This window comes from Tamandua tetradactyla, chromosome 16 (assembly GCF_023851605.1).
Source record: "Tamandua tetradactyla isolate mTamTet1 chromosome 16, mTamTet1.pri, whole genome shotgun sequence".
Classification (NCBI taxonomy): Eukaryota; Metazoa; Chordata; class Mammalia; order Pilosa; family Myrmecophagidae; genus Tamandua; species Tamandua tetradactyla.
In genome coordinates, this window is record NC_135342.1 from 65,497,143 (window position 1) to 65,519,526 (window position 22,384).

A 22,384-nucleotide genomic window follows, 5' to 3' on the forward strand; every position below is an offset into this window, starting at 1 on the left:
TGCTGCCTGCTGCTTCCCAGAGAGAGCAGAGACCATGTGGTGGGAACTGGCCCAGCATCTGCTCCTTATCCTGTAGTCTTTTCTGCTGCTTTTTCTCTCCTTCTCCCTTCTTCCTCTTTGTGAATCTTGTCCTCCCTGGGACCCCGCTCTGTAGAAATTATACTCTCTTTTCTATTTTTTTAGTCTTCCAGCTCTTTTCTCTTTACCTGTAAGCACAGAACAGTCCGTTGCCTCTTTAAAAACAATAAAACAAAAGCCGTCCTTTAATCTTGTGTCTCCTCTCTACCACACAGTCTTTGTTTCCCTTTAAGATTCTTGAACAAATAAACTGTACTATCCTTTCCTTGTCCCCTCCTCAGCTTGTGGTAGCCTGACTCCTCCCATCCCCAACCTGCTTTTAAAGGTCACCATTGACCTTCTGACTACCTGGTCCTGCAGCTCTGCTGGGCCTTAGGCTTCTTTGACTTTTTGTTGCATGTAGTGTTGCCTGTTCCCTTCCTGAGGCTCCCTTCCCTTGGCCTCCAAGGCATCTTCTGTCTTGCTCTCCTGCTGGCACTCTTGACCTTTCTCCATGTATTTCTCTGGGTTTTGGTCCTCAGCCTGCCCCACATCCCCCATGCCCGAGTCACCCAGGCTTTAGTCCCTGGCTCTGGCCCCCCAAGCCTCTGGACTCTTTGCTCTTTGGTACCAGGGAGACATCCAAGAAGCTGTTTGAAGACATTTGGCCACACTGACCTTATTGGCAGTGTTCTCTCCACTTTCTCCTTCCAATTGCCCGCCTCATTTCATGTCTTGAGTGAGCCACAGTCTTGGAGGTCCTTCCTTGGCCATTGCATCACTGTGTCCAAGTGGAGTTTCCAAACTTAATGCTATCAATTTATGCATTTTTATTTTTGTAAAGGAAAAAGTTTTATGAACCTTACTATGAAGAAGAGCATGCCCCTTTCCTGGGGTGATGATGATCAACTTTTAGTGTGTCTTTTGAGCCTTAATTCCATATTTTGTTTTTCATTTGCTCTCAAAATGTGATCATTCAACTTCCTTGAGCGTAAATGTCTTATTGGTTCCCTTCTGCCTCTCTAGGAACACTGCAGGCCCACCACAGGGTCACCATGTGCAGGGACATCTTGGATGGGGGAGAGGGTGGGTTACTGCCTTCAAGACGTCGTAGTGGCCCCACCCAGGCTCTGATGTCCCTACTGACCACATCTACCACATCTACCGACAGTTATTGCAGGCAATGTGTTAGCACTAGCCAGCTTAGTTCTGTATTTTTTGACATGTGTATGGTGTAATTTCTTCTTATTATTATTTGTTAAGTTCTGACATTATTTATTGGCTTTCTACTCTGAAAGATGAGGATTTTGCTCTTATGTCATTCTACAAACCACCCACTTGCACCCACCGATACATACCCACCCCCTCCATGTGTTAATACACACTCACACATCCCACCTACAAACGCAAACACACGCACATCCCAGACCCTATACACATGCATACTCACACATACACCCCACTCATAAACTGACACTGGCGTGGTGTTTCCGTTTGCTAAAGCTGCTGGAATGTAATATACCAGAAATGGATTGGCCTTTACAAAGGGGGTTTATTAGGTTACAGATTTACAGTTCTAAGGCCATAGAAATGTCCAAACCAAGAAATGTCGATCAGCAAGAGGATACCTTTACTGAAGAAAGGCGGATGGCGTCCGGGGTTCCTTTGTCACATGGGAAGGCACACGGCAGTGTCTACTGGTCCTTCTCTCCTGGCTTCTCATTTCATTGACTGTCTCCAAAATGTCTCTGAGCATTTCTTTCTCTCTTAGCTTCTTCTGGGGCATTTTCTTTTTCCATCTCCAAACTTTTCTGACTGAGCTCTCTCTGTCCTCTCATAAAGGACTCTAGTAAAGAATTAAGACCCAGCTTAAATTAGGTGGGTCACATCTCCATGGTAGTAACGTAATCAAGAGTTCCTGCCCACAATAGGTCGGTACTCACAAGAATGGATTAGAAGAGCTTGGCTTCTCTGGGGTACATAACAGTTTCAAACCAGCACTCACAGCATATACCCCTTTACCCCAAACCTATAGACTCACACATATACCATATCCCATACACACTTACATGTACCTACATCCCACATGCAAACAGAGACTGCACACACACACACACATATACATACACACACACACACACACACACACATACACACACACACATCCCTGTACTCCACACACCCCGCGCCCCCCCGCATCATATTCCTCCATGCTCCTCCACGCCCCCTCACTCCCCAGTGTCCCTACACACTCAATCTTCCTTTCCTTCCATCTTCCATTATGATTAAATAATAATTTGGGGTTATATTAATATTCAGTGTTTTCGTTATTATAACTCTATAAATATTAATCACAGCTGAGCCATGTAGAGTTTTATAATTTCATTTACCTTCTTGTACAACTTTTTGTTTTCCCTGGTTTTCTAGGTACCTATGATTAATTCATGGCCAACTCTCTGCTGGCAGCAGACATTTCATCTCTGAGTGCGTTGCTGTGTTAGATTTTCCATCAGTTCTGTTTCCTCCTGGAGACGTCCTCCCCGCACTCCTCAGAGCCCCAGTGCCCACCTGCTTCTGTCCTGAGTCGTTCCTTTGCTCTCTTGTACATATAAAAAAAAAACGGGTTTCTCTCTCACTCTAGCCTTTCTTTAAAATGTTAATGTTTGCCTCTATAACAGGACATTCCAAGATTGAAGACAGCTTACTCTCTGCTAGAGGTTTTTTTAAAAATATTTTTTATTTTTAAAATTAATTTATTTTTAAGCACATGGAAAGGCAGGTCCTCCTGACAGGTAAATGAATTGCTTGCTCAGGAAAGTTCTATTGTGTCACCAGGACATTTTTTGTCCCTTCGAGGTCACTGCAAGTCTGTCCCTTCCCATATGTTTTTTCAAGTTCCTCATCCAGTTAAATTTGAGTTGCCTCAGTCTCTGGAGCTGCTGCTTTGTCCCTTTGGACCCCAGACCTCCATGCGTGAATGCTTTCGGGGGTGAGGGTCGGAGCTGGTCACCTCCACACTCGCTTCCGTGCCCGAGGACAGAGACCAATGTGCCATCTGTTCTTCTCCTGGGCCTTTGGGCCTGTGTTGAATCCTGCCACTCCCAGTTATTTTGCTGTTGAGTCATTTGCAGGATTCTACCAGTATATGCAGACCTATTTATTTCAGAACTTTTTTTTTTTTGCCCATTCTGCATACGTCATTGTTTTAATCTTCCGTTAAAAGCTGGTCCCTTTAACCCCTCAATTCTTTCTTTCACTCTTCTCAGAATTTCCTTTTTATTAATGAGGTGCCCCAAACTAAATAGTGTACAGCTGCCATTTCACCCGGGGTCTATGGACTGGAACAAACAGTTCCCTGTTTTATAATGTAATACTTCTATTTATGCAGTCTGCTCTGGAATTGCTTTCTTACACCATTGCCTTCTGGGTTTCTCTCATTTAATGCGTATTAGGGGTTTTTTCCCCCCCTGAAGTGTATGAGCAGCTTCAGTCTAGATGATAGATTTCCTTTCCTTACTTCAAAATCCTTTTGTATTGTCTTTGGCCTGACATCAAGTTTATGCTTGTTCTAGCTCCCCCTTCCCCCATCCAGTGTCTCCTGCCCCCCCCCCCCACTTTACGCTATGCTTTTTACTAATGATAAAAGGGAGAAATTGCTGTGTAATATTCATCTTTATAATGACAGTAACTTCATTCTGTTTTAGAAATAACTTGAAGAAAACTTGTCTTAAAATATATCCCCCCTCACCCCAGGCTCTTAAAAACTTCTTAAAAGAACATCGTAAAGAAAAGAGACATTATGGACCTTTTCTCCTCTGCTGTCCACAGACCCCAAAGTTTCATACAAAATCCACTAGAAGTAACTTCCTTTCCTTTTTTGAATTCCCTACTTCATATCCCAGTCTTATGTCACCTTCTGCAGGGAAAATGTATCCCAGTTTCCCCTTCCTGAAGTCAATGGGGTGAATTCTAGGATCATTTCTCCCCTAGGGCGACAAAAATATCATCTCTTCAGATTTTACCTGATACTTAAATCACTTGTTTGTCACTCAGACAAGTTTCTCACATAGCCTACAAATGAACCTGGGCGTGTAGGTCTGGCAGGTGAAACGGTGTCAGAGGAATCTGCAGAGGTCTCCTCAGTCCTTCAGAACTCTGCGGTGTTGGCCAGGGTTCAAACTCACCACCGGCTGCATAATGCCTTGAGAGGCTTTTGGTGCAAACACTTAAGATCTAGGTTCTGCCGTCACCCAAAGGATAAGCCTTGCCAACTGGGCATGTGTGTGGCTCCGTTTACCTTTTGACAGAGAGCAGCAGAGTGGTTCCTCCTTGATCTGTGGCCCACCGTGATGGGCTTCATGGTCTTGCTTTCCACTCTCACCCCCGCACTCCACCTGCGTGCCTGTGACACACGTCCACACACATTGCACATGCACGTACAGCAGAGCAGGCCTTCTCTTTTTGAAAAACAGCTCGGAAATGTGCATCTCAGACAGAAAAAGCAACCTAACCAGGTGAGTTTTAAGTTTTTTGTGTGTTTTATTGCGACCAGGACTTTGATGATTGGCTTGAGCATATCCTCTGTGAGACCGAGCGGCCTGTTGACTCTGTTGGGATTTGGGCTTCTCATTCCCTACCCCTGGAGGGACGAAGCCTGTCGCTTTACTAGGTTCTGTCTCTGGATTGCTGGCATTGCGTGTCGGCCTCTCCTCAGTTCCCCACAAGCTCTTGAACGCTCCCGTTGGCGGCGCACATGGGGGATCAGCTTCCCCATGTGCATCTCAAAAAGGCCGCTCCAGCTCCCGGGTGAGGCTGAAGCGAGTGTCACTCAGTCAGTGCCCCAGGCCGCAAGAAGACAGGAGGCCCTTTGTGTGGCTGCTCTCCACTTTTCTTGTCCTCCTCCTCCTCCTCCTCTTGCTGTCTGCTCTCTTACCCTCCCCTTAACTCCTCTTTCTTTCATGGAGACATAGGTCTCTAAGCTTTGCACAAATATAATCCAATTGAATGATTCTTTCCAGGACCTACTATGTACTGGAACTTGTATGAGTTGGGGGGCCCAGCGGATCGCCCCCTCCCTGCTCTTGTGTGGAAACACTGTGAATGCACCAGCTCAGGCTTTCAGATCATCCCATGATGGCTCCGTTGACATGGGGCACAACCAGTCAGGGTTGAAGGGAATATTTAGTGTGGAGCAGAAGACTGGGTCCTCCCCACATCCCCAATTTTAAGATCTGCATTGTTGGCACTCAAGGCAGTGAATTCCTGGGGTCAGGAGCTGGAGGCAGCTTTCCGAGGAGTGATGCGATTTTAGTGAGAGTCTTTACCAAAACACTTGCTGACTTGAGTTGATGGATCTTTTTTTTAAACTAAGTTTCTGGGAGAAGTTCTAGTTAATTCATACAGCTTAAGAGAATTTAAAATATATACCATTTTCAACGTTTTAATGTTGTTTTGTTTTTGTTTTTCAGAATTGGCAGACGGTTGCCCTTTAAATATGAAGTATGTCTTTTTTTGTAAATAGCTAAATTATATGCAATTTTTAGTGTAGTTTTTCTCAGCGCACTAAAATATGTTGTGGCCGGTTCTGTTTTTGCCAAATGGGCACAGCTGTACTTTTTCTTTTTTCCTTTTTGTCATGCATTTTTTTGATGAGGCTTGGGAGAAGGCATAGGGATAGAAAGTATTTCTAACTAGAGAAGTTAAATGTAAAAATGCATCAAAACAAATTGGGGTGTTTGAAATTTTAAGCACTTAGTGAGTAATGGAGACAATTTGACTTGATCTGTTTTAAATGCATCCCCTGATGAAAGACTGTTTTGGGCAAGGACTGTAAATTTTGGTTTGCTTTGTCGAAAGATGCTTTACAATGCAAGCATAAAGAGAGATCATTATGCATGGAAATGAAAAGAGAATATAATACTGTCAATGAAAAATGAAGTTTACAGAATAGCATATAGCTTCTTTTTTTTTTAATAAGTGTTTTTCTTGCAGCTTTTAAAATAAGCATTCTAAGCAAGGAGTTTGTAATTTGTGTAACTGGCTATTTCATGGGTGGGGTCTATTTATATGGAATCTAATACAGTGGCTGGCACATGGCAAGAGCTCAGATATTCGTGGTGCTTGTTGATACACTTTTCCAGCAAAAGCACTAACAATACTCCAAGAAGTAAGTCTTGATACATTTTTTGTTCATGGAAGTCATTTTCTCTTTGTCATTATGTAAAACATAAATAGTTTGCGTGACTGTCTGATTCTTTTGCATTTTGCCTCTACACAGAGAGGACAGCAGTAATTCTCAGGGTGTATACTGTCTTGTTTTTCTGTTGGAACAGAGTTCCTGATTTGCCTTAATTAGTCCTCTAACAATCTGCAAAGGTCAGTGCCAATTGCCTGTTCATTTACATTTGTAATTGTGATGGCTTCTGATTACATATTCCTTGTCTCAGTCCTTCCTCTGAGTACAACATGCTAGTGTGTCCACCCCTCCCCCTTGCCCATACCCAGCGTGCACACATGCACACACCTATACACACATCTCCCACAGTGTGAAAGCTGAGGATCTGGCTCCTCATACATGAAACCTTTGCAGCAATGGCCCAGCTCTCCCTGGAACTTTAGTGTCTGTTATGGAAAGCCATCTTTGAGAGGCTATCGCTTCCAAGTTAGGGGTATAATGAAGCTGGAGTCAGGGAAATTACTTCGCTACCAGGCAAGAAATCTGAGAGCCATTATCTAGGAGCCTTCTTGAACCGGGTAATTAAGGGCAATTAAACTTTTCTGCTTGCTCTCTGCAAAACGTGCTAATGACCTGGTCTGTTGGAAGGTGGACATATGCAGAGTGCTGTTTCGCTGCTGTCAGAGGCTGCTGCTCTGGAAGGCCCTTCTGGAGAGGCCGTGACTTCGCCAGGATGCTCTCTAGGGCAGTGAATCTGGAGTCTACAATCTCTCCCTTGACCTCCTGTTTCCTCTCTGTCTTCTCCAGGAGAGATGATCTGTGCCAGGACGTTGGACCTCTTTAGAAATTAGCCGAGATCTAGTTGTAGTAACCTGCGTTTCACTGATTCATATCATTTGTCTTTTCATTGTCTAGCTCTATCATTTGCTAGCGGCTTTGGTTTTATAAAGTGATCAAAGCTACTAGGTTTTTTGTTTTTGTTTTGTTTATATCAGCATATGACACAAGAAAACAAGGCGGGACAGAACACAAGCCCCGTTGCCCTGCCTACTCGCTGTGTTCTTAGTTGGGGGCTGCGGAATGTCTTCCATGGTTTCTCCATGGATGGTTAGTGGTATGTGTCCTCATGGCCACCCAGCTCTGCCCAATCTTGAGAGGGATCACTCCTGCTAGGCAGAGTGGTATCAAATGGCACAGCCAAAAATAAATTAAAAAGCCATCACTGGTGGTTACTGGACTTAGGAGAGACATTGTGTCTGTGTGTGCTGAGGGGTGAGCACTGGGGGGCCATAGTCTAAGGATGTGAGCATGCCAGAAAAGACCCCCAGTTGGCTAGTTACAACCTGGAGGCACAGGAACCCCCAAGGGAATCATGCCAAGTGCTATTTTAGTGAAGCCTTTTATCCCACAAGATCCCAAGTCATTTGTGGAAGAGGTATCCAAGGAGCTTGACATTTTGAGACTTGAGTCTGAAGCAAAAGGCAGCTAAGTTAGCCAATGAGTAGATATTTTTGGTGGATAGAGCCTTGGGGTTCTGTTGTTGGATTTTATGTGATGTGATGGGCTTTAGGATAACAGCACAAGTGGCAGGAAGCAGCAGTCACCCCATCGTCTCCCTGGCCCCTTCAGATGTGTAGGCCTCCCATTATCCATCTCTCACCCCAGCGTTGGCATTTAACACCTTTTTGTAGTTGCCTGAAATGCATTTTCCAGAGAAACAATGATTTCTAACTATTTTGCACTGAGGGAAGCCCAAATGATCTATTTCTTGGGCTACTGACATCCTGTATTAAACTCGTCCCCTGCCTTGATAGGGGGCGAGGAAGGAAAGTAGAACATGCATCTCTTCAGGTACAGAAATAGCTCAAAGGCTTTTCTTAGACTTATAGATGTTAAGAGACCCCCTTCAAACTGTGACCCAATTACTAGAATTACAGTCCCAAATGATTTCTTTCCAAACATTTACTGGTAGTGGAAAGTTTTGTGGCATCCTGAAGCAGTGGCAGAATGGCCCACATTTCCTGGTTCCTTGTTTGCAGATCCCTGGAGAGTAACAAGGAAGCTTCTTGAGAATTCTCTCTCTGCCCGTGCAAGTATGGTAGCCATGCACCACAGGCAGCCTTTTAAGTTTAAACTAATTAAGATTAAATAAAAATGTAAAATCCAGAGTCTCTGTCGTACTTGTCACATTTCAAGGGCTCAGTAACCACATATGGCTTGTGGCTGCTGCAGTGGATAGAAGAGATCTATAGAAAAGTTCCATCAGTGCACAAATTTCTATTGGACTTTGCTGCTCTGGGTTTCTCACTGGGATCCATTGGATTTCTTGCTGGCCCAGGCTAGGATTAGAACTGGATTCTCCATAATGTGCTCTGACTTGCCTTTGAAGGAAGGGTGGTACCCACCAGCCATGTGCTTTCTTCCAGCCAGATGGATCGTATCCTTGAGTGTCTTTCCATCTCTGCTTCCTTTTCACTGTGAGAGAAATATGTTTTCAAATAGGCATTTAATTTTGGTTTTACTACTTGAATCTTATTCCACTAGCAGTTTTGAGAGAGTTTGAAAGGACTTTGCAAAACTATATTTTTTATAGTTTTATACCTCAAATCTATCTTGAGACCTTTTGTGTATATATTAATAAAAGGAACTATTTATTGCTTTTAAAAGATCCTTGAGCACTGCTGTAATTAGAATATTAAAAATTGAACAACCTTACTTATGTGATTTTCTTGGAGGAAGCCTGTTGTTTTTAGCCACGTTTCTTTTTTTTTTTTAACTTCAGATTGTTGTCCTTTTATAAAGTCAAAGCAGATTTGTACATGCGTCTCTCACTGTTATAAATTTCGTGACATCTGAGGTGAGTTCTTGTTCCTTTTTGTGTTGCCATTTTCAGTGTAGAAGGATATTCCTTCTGCTGGGCTTAGAGGTGAGGGGAGGGGTGGAGACCCTGGACATACAACTTCATCAGTACCTGCCAGCCCTCCACGACTTTCTCTTCTCAGCATGTCATCCTTGATGCCAGCCCTTTCATGTGAAGAAACAGAGCAAACTTCTTAGAAAGGGATTCCAAATGAAGCTGGAAATTTTGAGCCAGAACTTAAAGAAACTTGTTGGGATAGGAAAGGGGTCAGAATGCTGTGTCAGTTGAGCTGTTTCACCATGAATCTTTTCTTGCCTCCCTGACACATCTACCCACTCCTCCCTACTGGTAAACCCTAAGGGAATGGCCAGCTGGACACAAAGAAGGAATATTGTTTTGCTTGCAAAAGTTGACAGTCTTAGCATGGATAAAATTTGTCCTCGTTGAAGGTTCTGCACAGGCTTACGTGGAAGAGATTCCTAGAAATCGTGACTCCTCACTCCAGCAGCGCACTCGTGTTTTTACCAACTAAACAAAACTCATTGGATGTGTGGGCGACATTGTGTAGCCCTGTTTATTTTACTCATACTGGGGGAAATGTCCCCTAGAGTCTTGCCGTATTCTGTTACCTGCTGTGGCGTAGCATTCTATGTGGTCTGAATTGGTTGGGCTTGCATCCAAGAGGCTTTTTTTAGTTGCTCAGAGTACCTGCAGGACTTGTTATTCCTTGATTTTACTTTACTCTGTGTCAGGTACTCAAAGCTTGATGTTATATAAAGGTTGTAGTGTGTAAGTTTTTACTTTGATTCAGGGCCCATCCAGTGTATTCTGTTGGATGGGTACATCCTCCTTCCTAGCCTTGACTTTCCCAGATGTGAGCCTGGGCTGCAGGTGTCAAGGCTGACCTTCAGAATAGCCACCCTCTACTGCAGGATTGGAAGGCTGTTCTCCCCTTCCCAGCCAGTCATGGGTTACGTAAGTCTCTGAAGGGACCCAGAGCCAGTCAGTGTTTACCTTGTTGGATGGTGCAGGTGAAGCTCATTTCCTTCACTGCAGAAAGTTCTCATGGACAGTGCTGCTCTAAGACAGTGGCAGAGCTGGGACTCAAAGCAGGGGCCTGGGGCTCAGGCTGGGCCTCTACCTGCTGTCTCTTGCCACCTTGCTGTGAACTGCTAACTCATCCAAGAGGCAAGCAGCACTTTGTTCAGAGATGGGGATCCTTGTGTATAGAAAGGGGTACAATACTTTGCTGGATTCTTTTAACAGAGAAGTGAATCTGTAAGACTGAGGCTAGAGAGGGATCATGGAAAGATGACAGAATAAGAAGCTCCAGGAATCTGTCCTTCCATAAGAACAACTATTAAATAGTAAGGGACTGTTTGAATCAACTGTTTCAGGGCTCCAGAGTTAGTGTAACATTTGCAGCATCCAGAGAAGAGAGGTTGTAAGAGGCTGGTAAATACCAGTGAATTGCTCTCTCTATGTGGTGGTTACCAGTACCCACCCCCCAACCTCCCAGCAGGTAGCTGTGGGGTCTGGCCCCTGGTGTAACTTGCTGCTTTCAGAAAGGGATATAGAAATTCACTTCCCCAAGATCCAGGGTAGGCATGGGCCAATTGCTAATCACACCTTTTTATTAGCTATTTCAGATAGCTGGAAATCTAGCTCAGAGGGCAGCCATTGTTCCAAATGGAGTTGAAGACGCCAATAACTGAAATGAAAAAAATCCCAGAAGGGTTTGAACAGCAGATTGGAACTAGCAGAAGAAAGAATCACTGAACTTGAAGACAAGGCAATTGAAATGAGTCAGGATAAGGAACAGAAAAGAAAAAAGAAATATAAAAAGCAAAAATAGTGTAAGAGACCTCTGGGACATCATCAAGCATAACAAAATACATATTAATGGGCATCCTAGAAGGAGAGGAAAGAGAGAAAGCAGAAGAAGGAATCTCAAAGAAATAATGACAGAATACTTCCCAAACTTAGCAAAATACATGAACAGGTATATCCAAGAAGCCCAGAGAACACCAGGATAAACTTGATAAAAAATATACCCTGTCACATATTGAGCAAACTGTTGAATGCCGAGGACAAGGAGAGCGATCTGGAAGCTGCAAAAGAAAAGCAATGTGTTACGTACAAGGGAGTCCCAATGGATTGTCTCAGTCTCTTATCAGAAACCATGGAGGCAAGAAGGCAGTGGCTTGAAATACTTAAAGTGCTGAAAGAAAACACTTGTCTATGAGGAATGTTTTATCTGGCAAGACATTTTCTTTCAAATATGAGGGAGAGATTAAGATATTCCCAGATAAATAAAAATTGAGGGAGGGTGGGCCATGGTGGCAGAGTTCTCGCCTGCCATGCCGGAGACTCTAGTTCGATTCCCAGAGCCTATCCCTGCAAAAAAAAAAAAAAAAAAAAAAGGTTGAGACAGTGGTTCAAAGCAGTATAAAGAAATAAAGACCTGTGGTAAAGGTAACTATTTTAGTAATTATAAATGGCCATAAAGCACATAAAAAAGATGTACAACATCATTAGCCATTAGGCAAATATATATCAAAACCACAATGAGACACCATTTCACATCCACTAGGATGGCTGCTCTTCTCAGTCATTGCTGGTGGGAATGTAACACGGTGCAGCTGCTGTGGAAAGGCACCTTGATGCTTCCTTGGGGAGTTAAATGTAAAATCACCGTGTGACCTGCAGTCCTAGGTATATATTGCTGGGTAAATACTCCAAAGAATTGAAAGCAGGGACTCGAACCAGTGTTCACAGCAGCATTATTCACAATTGCCAAAAGATGGAAACAACCCCAGTGGTCATTCAGCAGTTTTCTAATTGAGGTTAGAAAAGGACAGCTGTGATCAGAGGGTGACAGATAACACCCAATGGAATATTATTCTGCCATAAAAAAGAATGAAATTCTGCTATGTTCAACAACATGGATGAACCTTGAAGACATCATAATGACTGAAATAATCCAGAAACAAATGGACAAATGTTGTATAGTCTCATTGATGTGAAACAATTAATGGTGAGAGTTGGAAACAGTGAGTTAAGGCTTAAAATGTACAGTTTCCTTTTGGGGATGATGGAAATGTTTTAATAATGGATGGTAGTGATGGTGGCACAGTATTGTGAATGTGATTACAGCACTGAATTACATATTTGAATGTGGATAAAAGGGGGACTTTTTAGGTAGTATATATAGTACTAGAAGAAAACATTTTTTAAAAAGCCACAGAACTGCACAGCACAAATGATTATTAAAAATGTGCTTTCATCAGCTACAAGAAATGTACCACACCAATGCAAGGTATTAGTAATAGGATGGTATATGAGTGTCCTGTATTTTATGCATGATTGTTTTGTCAACCTAGAACGTCTCTAATAAAAAAAAAAAGTTAAAAAAAAAGTTTGAGGTTAGAAAAAGGCAGCAGTGGTCAGAGTGTAAGCTGTGGCATTGTCTGGGAATTAGAAATGAGTTGGATGGTTTTCCTACCATCCAAAGCCCTTGCTTGCTTTTTCTGTGAGTCGGTTCCAGAAGTATTGTGCCAATCCCCAGATTGGTGCCTGCAGCTCTAGTCTGGGCAGCCTGGGCTGGGCTCTGTACCTGGGTTGCTGCCTGCCATCGCCAGTCCCAGCACGTTATAAGACACATATGTGATGAAATATTGCCTGGCCATCTGCCATGCAAACTTTTGCCCACCCTGAATATATTTCTGGTCACAGTCAGGATTTCTTGGTGGGTGTTAGCAGGGACTCGGGTCGGTGGCTCTTGTTACTAACAAAACAACAACAGATGCTGAGTAGGCAGTAAAAGAATGAACAAAAATTCAAAATGAAAGGGTAAGATTTTTGAAAAAGGGAGTGAGTGAGAAGGTAGAAGGAGGGAAGTAAAATGCTGAAGAGTTTGGAAAGGAAGGTATAAAGAGAAGGAGAAAGAAGAAAGGACATTATTTGGCTTTCCTTGTTTCTTTTAGAAAAGAATTGTGGTGGGAAAGATGTGACTAGTTTGAGTCCAGCCTTTTGCCTGCAAACACTGACTGTGCCCTAAGTATGTTCAGGCACCACTCTAGGCTCTGGGATCTGCCAGCGGAGAAGAAACACAAAGTCTGGAGGTTTCCCTCCAACTGGGGGAGACAGACGCCAAATAAACAAACATAGAATGTCAGTTGTGCAAGGTGCTATAAAAACAGAGCTGGGTAGGATGAGGGGTGAGGGGAGCTATTTTATATGAAGGTGCTTAGCACAGGCCTCTCTGGGGAGGTGACACCCAAGCTGAGCTGGAAGGTGGTGAGGGAGAGTGGTCCCAGCAGAGGTTCCCACCCAGGACAGCACCCTTAGCTGGTTGCAGGAACAGGAAGTCTGGTGGGAGGCTGGAGAGGAGGGAACACGCTAGGAGAGGGGACCCTGGGAGCAATCCCGAGTTCACAGGTCCTGGTAGGTCGATGGAGGATTTGCATCATTGCTCCCATCCAGATGGGATGAGGCCTGAGTAGGAAAAGGGTGCGATGTGACTTGCACTGTTTAGGTTACCATGGAAACTTGGCCTGCGCATCTACTGTAGCTCAGGTGCGAATTGTTTCCCACCTCCATCCTCACTGCCTGGGTGAAGGAGCCCCCCTAGAATAGAGGAGAGGCAGTGTGCCATCTCTCTAGTGACCTTGTCACAGGGACAACTGTGGGTAGACGGAAACTCCCATTGACCCTAAACTGTTAACAGTGCAGCGTCTCTCTGTGGGATCAGTGTAGCTCTTTGGGGCTCTCTGCTCTAGCTCAGGGGTCAGCAAATTAAAAAAAAAAAAAAAAAACAACAACTTTCCCAATGACTCATTGCCTAAGGGTGAAGCAGAGGAAAGACTTTTGTCCTTTTGACTTTTGGATGATGTGGCTCTGTTACAACATAGCGCCAAGTATGGAGAATGCGAAAGCAGCTCTGGTCAGGGTATGTGTTAGGACAGCTAAAGCCAAGCCACTGCCTTTCACCTGTCTCCTGGCCTCCATGGGCATGCATTCTACAGGTGTGTAAGATCATGGTGTTTATTTCCAGGATAAGAATTTCACTTCACTGTTGGATACTGTAATCCAAGGAAAGTGCAGTGCCCTCACACCTTGGCTCTATTGGTGTCCCCAGTGATATGTGTCTGGATGTCATTATCCCATCCCAAGGGCTGGTGACCCAGTTCTGACTTCCGAGTCTAGCAAGCTTTGATGGACATGCCGGATTGCATTCTGCAGTCATCTTATCCTCTGCAGTCTTGTGCCCAGACCCCAGACAGATGTGAGACCAGCGAGATTTGTGTCCTACTGTCCTGTTTTCTCTGGCTTTTCTTTAATCAGGAATGTAGACTTGTTTTCTGCCTTTTTTTTTTTGGTAATGGCATGTGAGAGCAGGATTTCCAATTCCCTTGTGCAAGGAAGGATTATGTGGCTAATTGGGAAATAGAGGTTCTTTTTCAATAGCTGTTTTGGGGCTGCTGCCTTTGCCTCTACCAGGTTCCCCATCGCCAGTGACTCTCAGGTTTACGTAGAAATACCCTTGGGAAGAAGGAGGTTGGTATGTGTCCCGTCTATGTAGAAAGACGGTTTCAGCCACAGCTGGTTGCCATGTGTGAGGGCACATTTAATCGATTTTAAGAATCTGACCACAGGCAACTTTTTCTGTTTGTTTCACCAGGAGGGAGGGGACTGAAAAGCAGCAGCAAGCCTTGGTTCTCTTGTTTTTTTCCCCCCCCCCTTATTCAACCAGCCAGCAGAAGAGAGATTATCTCTCAAGGATATGAAAGGTTTAGGCATTTTAATTTTGTTTTTATTACAGTTTATCATAACTTCCCGTCCCCCCCCCCCCCAAACCCCCAGTAGAACAGAAGGGAGTGAGGAGGAGGTAATATAAATACACACAAATCCCTAAGCATTTGGTGAATACAACCTTAATGGGCGGTACCTTGTGGGAAGGAAGTGGTTGGATGGCTGGGTCCGGCAGGCGGCACGTTTGTGACAACGCTGACATGTGGCCAGCGTCTGAGCTCTCCAGCCACCTCTGGCAGACACTTGTCCAGGGAGCCGATGGCTTTTATTAAACCAAAGAGGAAGCTCTGACAGCTGACTCATTCCACCATGGTTCTCAACTTCCACTGGAACCCCAAGCTATTTCTAATTTAAAGAAGTCTGAATTTACAGACAAGAACGCAGTTTGCTCCTGCTAGATTTTTCCACCCCCATTATATTTGAATCTGGATATTATGAAGAAGCCTTGCTTTAGGCCAAAATGTGTGAGGTTGTGTGTGTGCAGAGGGAGAGCAAGGGACTGAGACTTTTTTTAAAAGAGCGAAGTTGAGATAGTCTTTGTTTTTTTGGCAGAAAAAGTATCCTGTAAATTTTGTAAAGTTATGAGTAACTGAGAGCCTAGATTAACAGGACTTTTGGGCTCAGTTTCTCTTTAGGATGGTAAAATAACCTTATTTCAGACTCCAAGTTTGGACTCCAAGTGTTACAGGTTCAGCCCAGTCTCCCCTCTCTGCTGTGGTTATAAAACTTTGCAAAGGAATTCCAGGCCCAGGACCAGGCAGGATGTTGCATCACCTGAGAATGATGAAATGGTCTGCACTATTCTGTTCTTACAAAGGCTGGACATTTGACTTGCATGCTGTAGACATGTTTTTAAGCAGCAGGATTAAAGCATTGTCATCTCATTAAACTTGACTTAAGCAGGCAGTTCAGTTAACCCCAGTATGTATCAGTGTTTAAGTTTTTGGCTGCCTAAGACCTTTATAGTACTTTGTATGTAGTTTTATGGGTAGAATGGTTTGTTCATTAGAGGAGGAGCAGCTTTCCTAGTGGCAGCTGCTACTCCAATTCCTTGAATCACTGGAAACTACACTGAGGCTTCAACCCAGCAGCTTGTATGAGTGAATGACCTGGCTGCAGGCGGCTGTGAGGACATCACAGATGGGTGCCCCAACAGGTTTCCTTGGGGCTTGGTAGTATTTTGGGGCTGTGCCTAGCACTGAGGGCCCCCATGAACATCTTTGTTGGGTTGGAGACCTCCCTGCAGGCTGGACTCCAAACCAAACCATTTCCCCTCTGAGAAAGGGACCCAGAGCCCAGTGGGACCCCCTCAGTCTCCCCACCCCCAAGTTTGGAGACATCTGCCATGCCCAGCTTGGCTGTGTTTCAGGCGGAGTGTTGCTAAGCAGCCCATCCCAGAGCCTTATAATTTTGGAATTCTTTCTGGGTGAGTTTTCTGAACCTGTGAGGGCCATGCCCTTGGCTGCTCAGTTGGAGTTGTGTGGGGAGTGAAATGCTGGCCTTCTTGATGGGAGCCTGCTCCTCACTGACAGGTTGGAGAGCCCTCAGGAGAGGAGGAGAGACAGGCAACAGCTTGTCTGGGACTTTCGTCCCAGGCCGGACTGAATGACCACACGAATTCTGGTCTCTGAGGTCATGGCCTAATATGTTTGAAGCTGTGTATACTGCGAAGAGAGAATGTGAGGAAGCAGCAAAAGTATTTTGTTTCATACTATGCACCTGTGAGCGACAGCGACACCCCCAGATGTGGCTTAAGTGAATTATGGGGTTTGTTTTGTTTCGCTTTTTCTCGTGAGAGCAGAATTGAGAAAAAGGCAATGTGAAGGCCCCACTGGGTTAGCAGGGACCTGGTTTCCTTTCCATCCACACAGCCGTTTTTAGCAAGTGCTTGCGGTGTAATGATCTCAGGACGCCCCGAAACCGTGGTCCAGGAGGAGGTAGTGGGAGGGCGAAAGCACCTGACAGCGCAGCCCGCAGCTCCGCCCCGTGCCGCTGCTTGTGCTCATTGGCTGGAACTCAGTCACGTGACTGGCCCTGGCTGTGGCCGAGCTGGAAGACAGTTTTTAACTGGACCTATTGCTGTCCTCAATAAAAGAAGTATTCTCTTAGCAAGGAAGAAAGGAAGGACAGTTATTAAGAAGGCAATTAGGTGGCTCTGCCACACATTTTTTAAAGGATAAGGAGGATATTAAGTTCGTTGTGTTTCGAGTATATGATGGAAATCAGGGTAACCGCTAAGAATAATGTTCTTGGTTAATATTTAAGGATACGGAAAGAAGCTCGGTAGACTGGGGGAGAAGCAGAGACATAAAACCAAATTTAATTGTCCTAATTTCCTTTAAAATATATATATATAAAATCCTGATATGTTATCACTGATTATTTGTTGGTGTTGGTTGATACTATTTTCATTTCCTTCATACTTGTCTCCAACTTTTAAGCTTTTCAACAGTAGATACTTATTGATTTTATGATCAGGAAAAAATTGGCAAACTTTAATATAATGAGTAAAGAACCTGGTAATTATTACCTCATATACAAAACATACTTGATACAAAAGTAAAATGAGTAATAAAGAGAAAGTCTCTGAACATTTAGAGATAATGGAATGATGACAAGTAACTCTAGCAGTTTGGATTCGTCAAGAACAAACCCCAATCAGAGTAATAAGATAAAATGAAATAATGTATGTGAATTCTCATTGAAAAGGAAAATAGTAATGTACAAATGCAGATATATTCCACGGGGCTCCAAATGTGCTTCAGATACACTCACCATTTCCCCTAGCATTGTTTCAAGGTAATAACATTTCCCCCTATTTTTGCATTGGAAACACTGGAGCAGGTTGAGCTCTTAGGTACTGTTTATTAAGCACGTATTAGTTGCAAACATTTGTTACTGTGAGGGGATCTTTTTCTAGGATGTGCAACACACCACACACACATGCACACGCACACACATACACACACGTGTTAACAGTGTTAAAGGTGATCTATGGCAAGTGCCAGATGGTGGGTGTTTTGATTTGCTAAAGCTACTGAAATACAATATACCAGAAACAGATCAGCTTTTATAAAGGGGATTTATTAAGTTACAAGTTTATTGTTCAAAGGCGACAAAAATATCCAAACTAAGGCATCCAGAGAGAGATACCTTGACTCTGAAGAAAGGCTGAAGTCTGTCACATGGGAAGGCACATGGTTGGCGTCTCCTGGTACTTTGTTCCAAGGTTGCATTGCTCCCAGCTTCAATTCCAGTGGCTTTCTATGTTGGCTCTCCAAGCATCTCCAAAGGTCTGTGTCTCAGCTTTCTCCAGAATGTCTCTCTGTATCCACTCAGGCTCCAGTAAACTTATTAAGACCCACGTTGAATGGATGGAGTCACATCACAAACTAATCAAAGGTTCCACCCACAATTGAGTGGGTCACATTCCATGGAAGCAGCCCAATCAAAAGGTCTCACCCTAGAGTAGATCTGCCCCCAAGATTGAATTAGGATTAAAGGAGCATGGCTTTTCTGAAGGTACATAATGGTTTCAAACCACCACTGTGGGGCAGGACAGTAAATAATCTGGACTTTCCAAGGTGAGAGGATTGCTTGGGTTAAATTGTGGGAGAGGCTCCAAGAAAATGGTTAAACTGCTCCTGAAGGATGGTGGGTTGAAGCAGAGGAAGATGGAAGAAAGACCTTTGAGGTGGACCCAGGAGTATTGAAGGAATTCAGGGCTTTAGTCTGAGATCACAGCACAGGCCCAAAACTCCCATCTTTCCCCTAATCTCCTAAACAAATTCAAAGCCTAAAGAGGAAATTTCACAGATGTCTAACCCCAACTTCAAGAAAGACTGATAAATAAGTGTAATATATTGATTTCTGGCTTGTTTGTGTTAAAGGGGGCTGCAGGTGCTGGTATGAGCTGTGCTCTTATTTAATATTTTCAGTAATAACTCAAAAACAACAAACAATAAATGAAAATTTCATACAATCTAAAGTATACCGTAATGTGTATAATCGTAAATACTTAAGAATAGAAAAATTACATAGTTGAACTAGAGATATTAGGAATGGCATTTTACCTTCAATTTGTACTTTCCAGTTTTTTATTTTGGCATAATCTTAGATTTATGGAAAAGCAACATATATATTTGTTAAAAGAATTTTCATATACTACTTTTCACCCAGATTCTATAAATGCTAACATTTTACCACTTTTGCTTTATTAAGTGCTCTTGCTCTTTCTTCACCTCCTCTCTCTACCTATGTATCTATTATACATACACACTCACATTCGCACATTTACACAAATGGTGTGAACCATTTGAGAGTAAATTTCAGACATGAAGCACATTGATCTCTAAGGACTTCAGCGTTTATCTCCTAAAAACAAGGATATTCTCCTATATAACCACAGCACAATTACAAAAATCAGGAATTAACATCAATACAAACTGTTAGGTAATCTACAAATTCTATTCAAATTTTATGTTTTTTTCCCCAAAATGTCCTTTATATGACAAGAAAATAACTTCACAAATTACATTCAGTTGTCCACTATCTTTAGTTTCCTTTCATCTGGAGCAGTTACTTAGACTTTTCTTCTCTGATGACTTTGGCATATTTGATGAGTACAAAGCAGGTATTTTGTAGAATGTCCTTCAATATGGGCTTGTCTGATGTTTTCTTATGACTAGACTCAGGCTGTACATTTTTGATAGAAATTCTGAAAAAGTGCTATCCCATTTTTTCTGGTTCATCATATCAGGAGGTACATGATATTCATTTATCTCTGTTAATGGTGTCAACTTTGATCACTTAGTTATGGTGATGTCTGCTAGGTTTATCCATTGTAACTGTTTTCTCTTTATCACTAATTGAGAGTCTTGTGGAGAGATACTTGAAGACTGGTGAGGAATTGAAATTTTTAATGGGATTAAATTTGGAAAAATACAAGCCTGTAAAAAATCAATAGGCAGAAATATTTGGTGACAAGAAATGCAGTGGTTATTAAGCCTGATTTTGAACTGATGCATTATTTCCCAGTTTCTGTGTGATCAGGTCATTCAGCAGGCCAGCACATCAAGGGGATGCAAAGAATTTCCCAAAATGACACTGACCACTGATGGTGCAAGTGAGGTGCGGTGCATTCTGGAGACACTGAAGAAACAATTATAAGGAGGAAGATAAAGCATTAGGTTGCCAAAGCCTGGGTGGAAGGTTCCTGGAAATGTGAGACTAGGTACTATGATAACTCTTAATTCATTCTAATTCCTTTATTTAAGAAAAAACTTGTTGTTTTCATTGGTTGTTTTGCTTAAAGGGGCTTCTGATTGGCAAAGGCTCTGGCTTTCCTGTCCTCAGAAGGTGGCAGGATGAATTGGTAGCTGTGTGTGAGAGCACAGAAGGGACACGGAGCTCCCAGCCAGCTTTGTTGTCCCTGTTTCTGGTTCTATTCAGTCTCCCCAATATTTCTTCTAAGAGCTAGTAATAGCATTTGATTGACTTTCAACATCTCTCTGCTAAACCTAATAAAAATTCTAGGTCCCAGTTCCCTTACTTTCTATCTTCTCCCCTTTCTCTGGAGGGAACCAATGAGTCCCCTTCTACTCATTCATTGCTACTGTTGACATGCTGCTGCCTCCACAGACCACCTCCTTTGGATGATAAGTGGGAATTAGCCTAGAAAGAGAAAAAAAAAAAAAAAAACAGCAAAAGAGCCTGATTTTAGGATGAGGTTTGTTCCTTGACCTGGGGTATCATCAGAAGAGGGAACCTGCCACCTTGAGAAAAGTGTGTCTGGCCACACGTGGTGTTTCTTCGCTTCAGTTTCTGCAAAAGACTGTGCTCTCCCTAGGTCCTCTACTTTTCACCTTGGTCAGAAATTTGACAGCAGATGACTACATGAACAAAAACAGATGATACAACCGAAATAAATGTGGATTGCATGTTCAAACTGGTGTCAGCAGTAAAGGGAAGAAGAGTTTAACTACTCGCTGGCTCCAGAGGGCACTAGCTCATAGGATTACAGCATTGCTCCTTCAGATTTTGGCATGTTTATCTTCCGGAAGGTGTTTCTTGTCTCTATCCATCCTCCGGATAGAAAAGTGACACATTTAAGAAACAGAACTTCCTACACAGAATCACACACCTTTCCATCTGATAAAGGGCACATTTCCAGAGTTCTGTTACCTGGACGGATACAATCCTAGACTCTCCTCTCCCTGCCTAAAAAGTGTTGGTTTTTCTAATTTTAGTGTAGCTATTCAGTGTGGTCACACAATGCTACAGCGCCATAATTGACTCTTTGTAGGGTAGATTTAAGGGTGAGCTGCTCAGGAGAGTCATGGGTGACAGCTTTCTAATACATTGGGGGCTGAAGCTGGAGATTGTGGGCTGGACATTCTCAGGCTGGGTTAGTGAGACTTGACACTGGACCCATTGGCCCACATCTGGGAAACATTTGTGTCAGTGAAATGCACTCTTAAATGACTGTATGAGCAGCTCTCCCTCCAAAATAAAAGCCATACATGCTTATTTTTAAAACTGCAAATGTGTATGGGCTTGGAAATTCCCCAGTCCCACAGAATGATGCCCACTACCCCAAAGATAGTAATTGTTCATATTTCACAGAACATCCTTCCAGAAAGACGGCATTTTATGGAGGCTGGTTGTTAACTGTCTATCCTATCATTCCCAGGTCATTTTGTGATTTGAAGTAAAGCTGGGGCTCCCAGTCAGTGGTTTTGCTGCTGTGTCAACAATGAGCCACCTGGGGGTGTTGGCCCATGAATAGATGTCACTCCTGTGCATTGATGTATTCAAAGACGAACCTCCAGGATAGAGTGAAAAAGGGCGCTAGGAATGTCCTAAGACCCTCTGCTGTGACCCAGCACCCCTCTCCTTTCCTTTCATAGCCCCTGCATCCAGCTAACACTTCAGTGGTTATTTTCCTCTTACACAGTGGGGATTTTTGGATCAAATCTTGTTGTGAGAGCTTTTAAAAGTCACATGGTAGTTTAGATCCCAGCTTTTATGAACTCGGCGACCTTGGTCAAGTTGCACAAACCTGGTATTCTTGACCTTTCAGGTAATCTGATGAAAGACAGCTCTCATGCAGAAAATGCACATGCACCAAAAATCCTGCCTATTTATTTCAGGGGTTCCCAACTGCACACCTCTTAAACTTCAGTTCCTTTACCTATAAAAGGAATGCTAATGTACATTTGAGAAGTCTGTGTCGTTAATTCTCTCATGATGACTAAACGAGAGAATGTACAAGAAAGTATTATAGTTAGCATGAAGCATGCACGTAGCAGATAAACATTTTTTCTTCCTGGCCCGCACTCTCTGTTGGTCTGTTCTCCTGCTTTCCTTCTACCCCGCCTCTTCCAAAGGTGGCCCCTCAGCCTACAGTATGTTTGGCAAGCGAGAAAAGTTAGTCCCATTTCATTTTCAAATCATTCGTTAGGACAGAGCCTTGCCAG

At 43.3% G+C, this 22,384-nt stretch overlaps 1 protein-coding gene across 9 annotated transcripts in view; it reads left to right on the forward strand.

Annotated features, from left to right (window-relative positions):
* The window catches only part of ZFHX3 (zinc finger homeobox 3), a 1,060,470-nt gene that overhangs the window by 962,367 nt on the left and 75,719 nt on the right, over positions 1 to 22,384 (forward strand). The window lies entirely within an intron of this gene.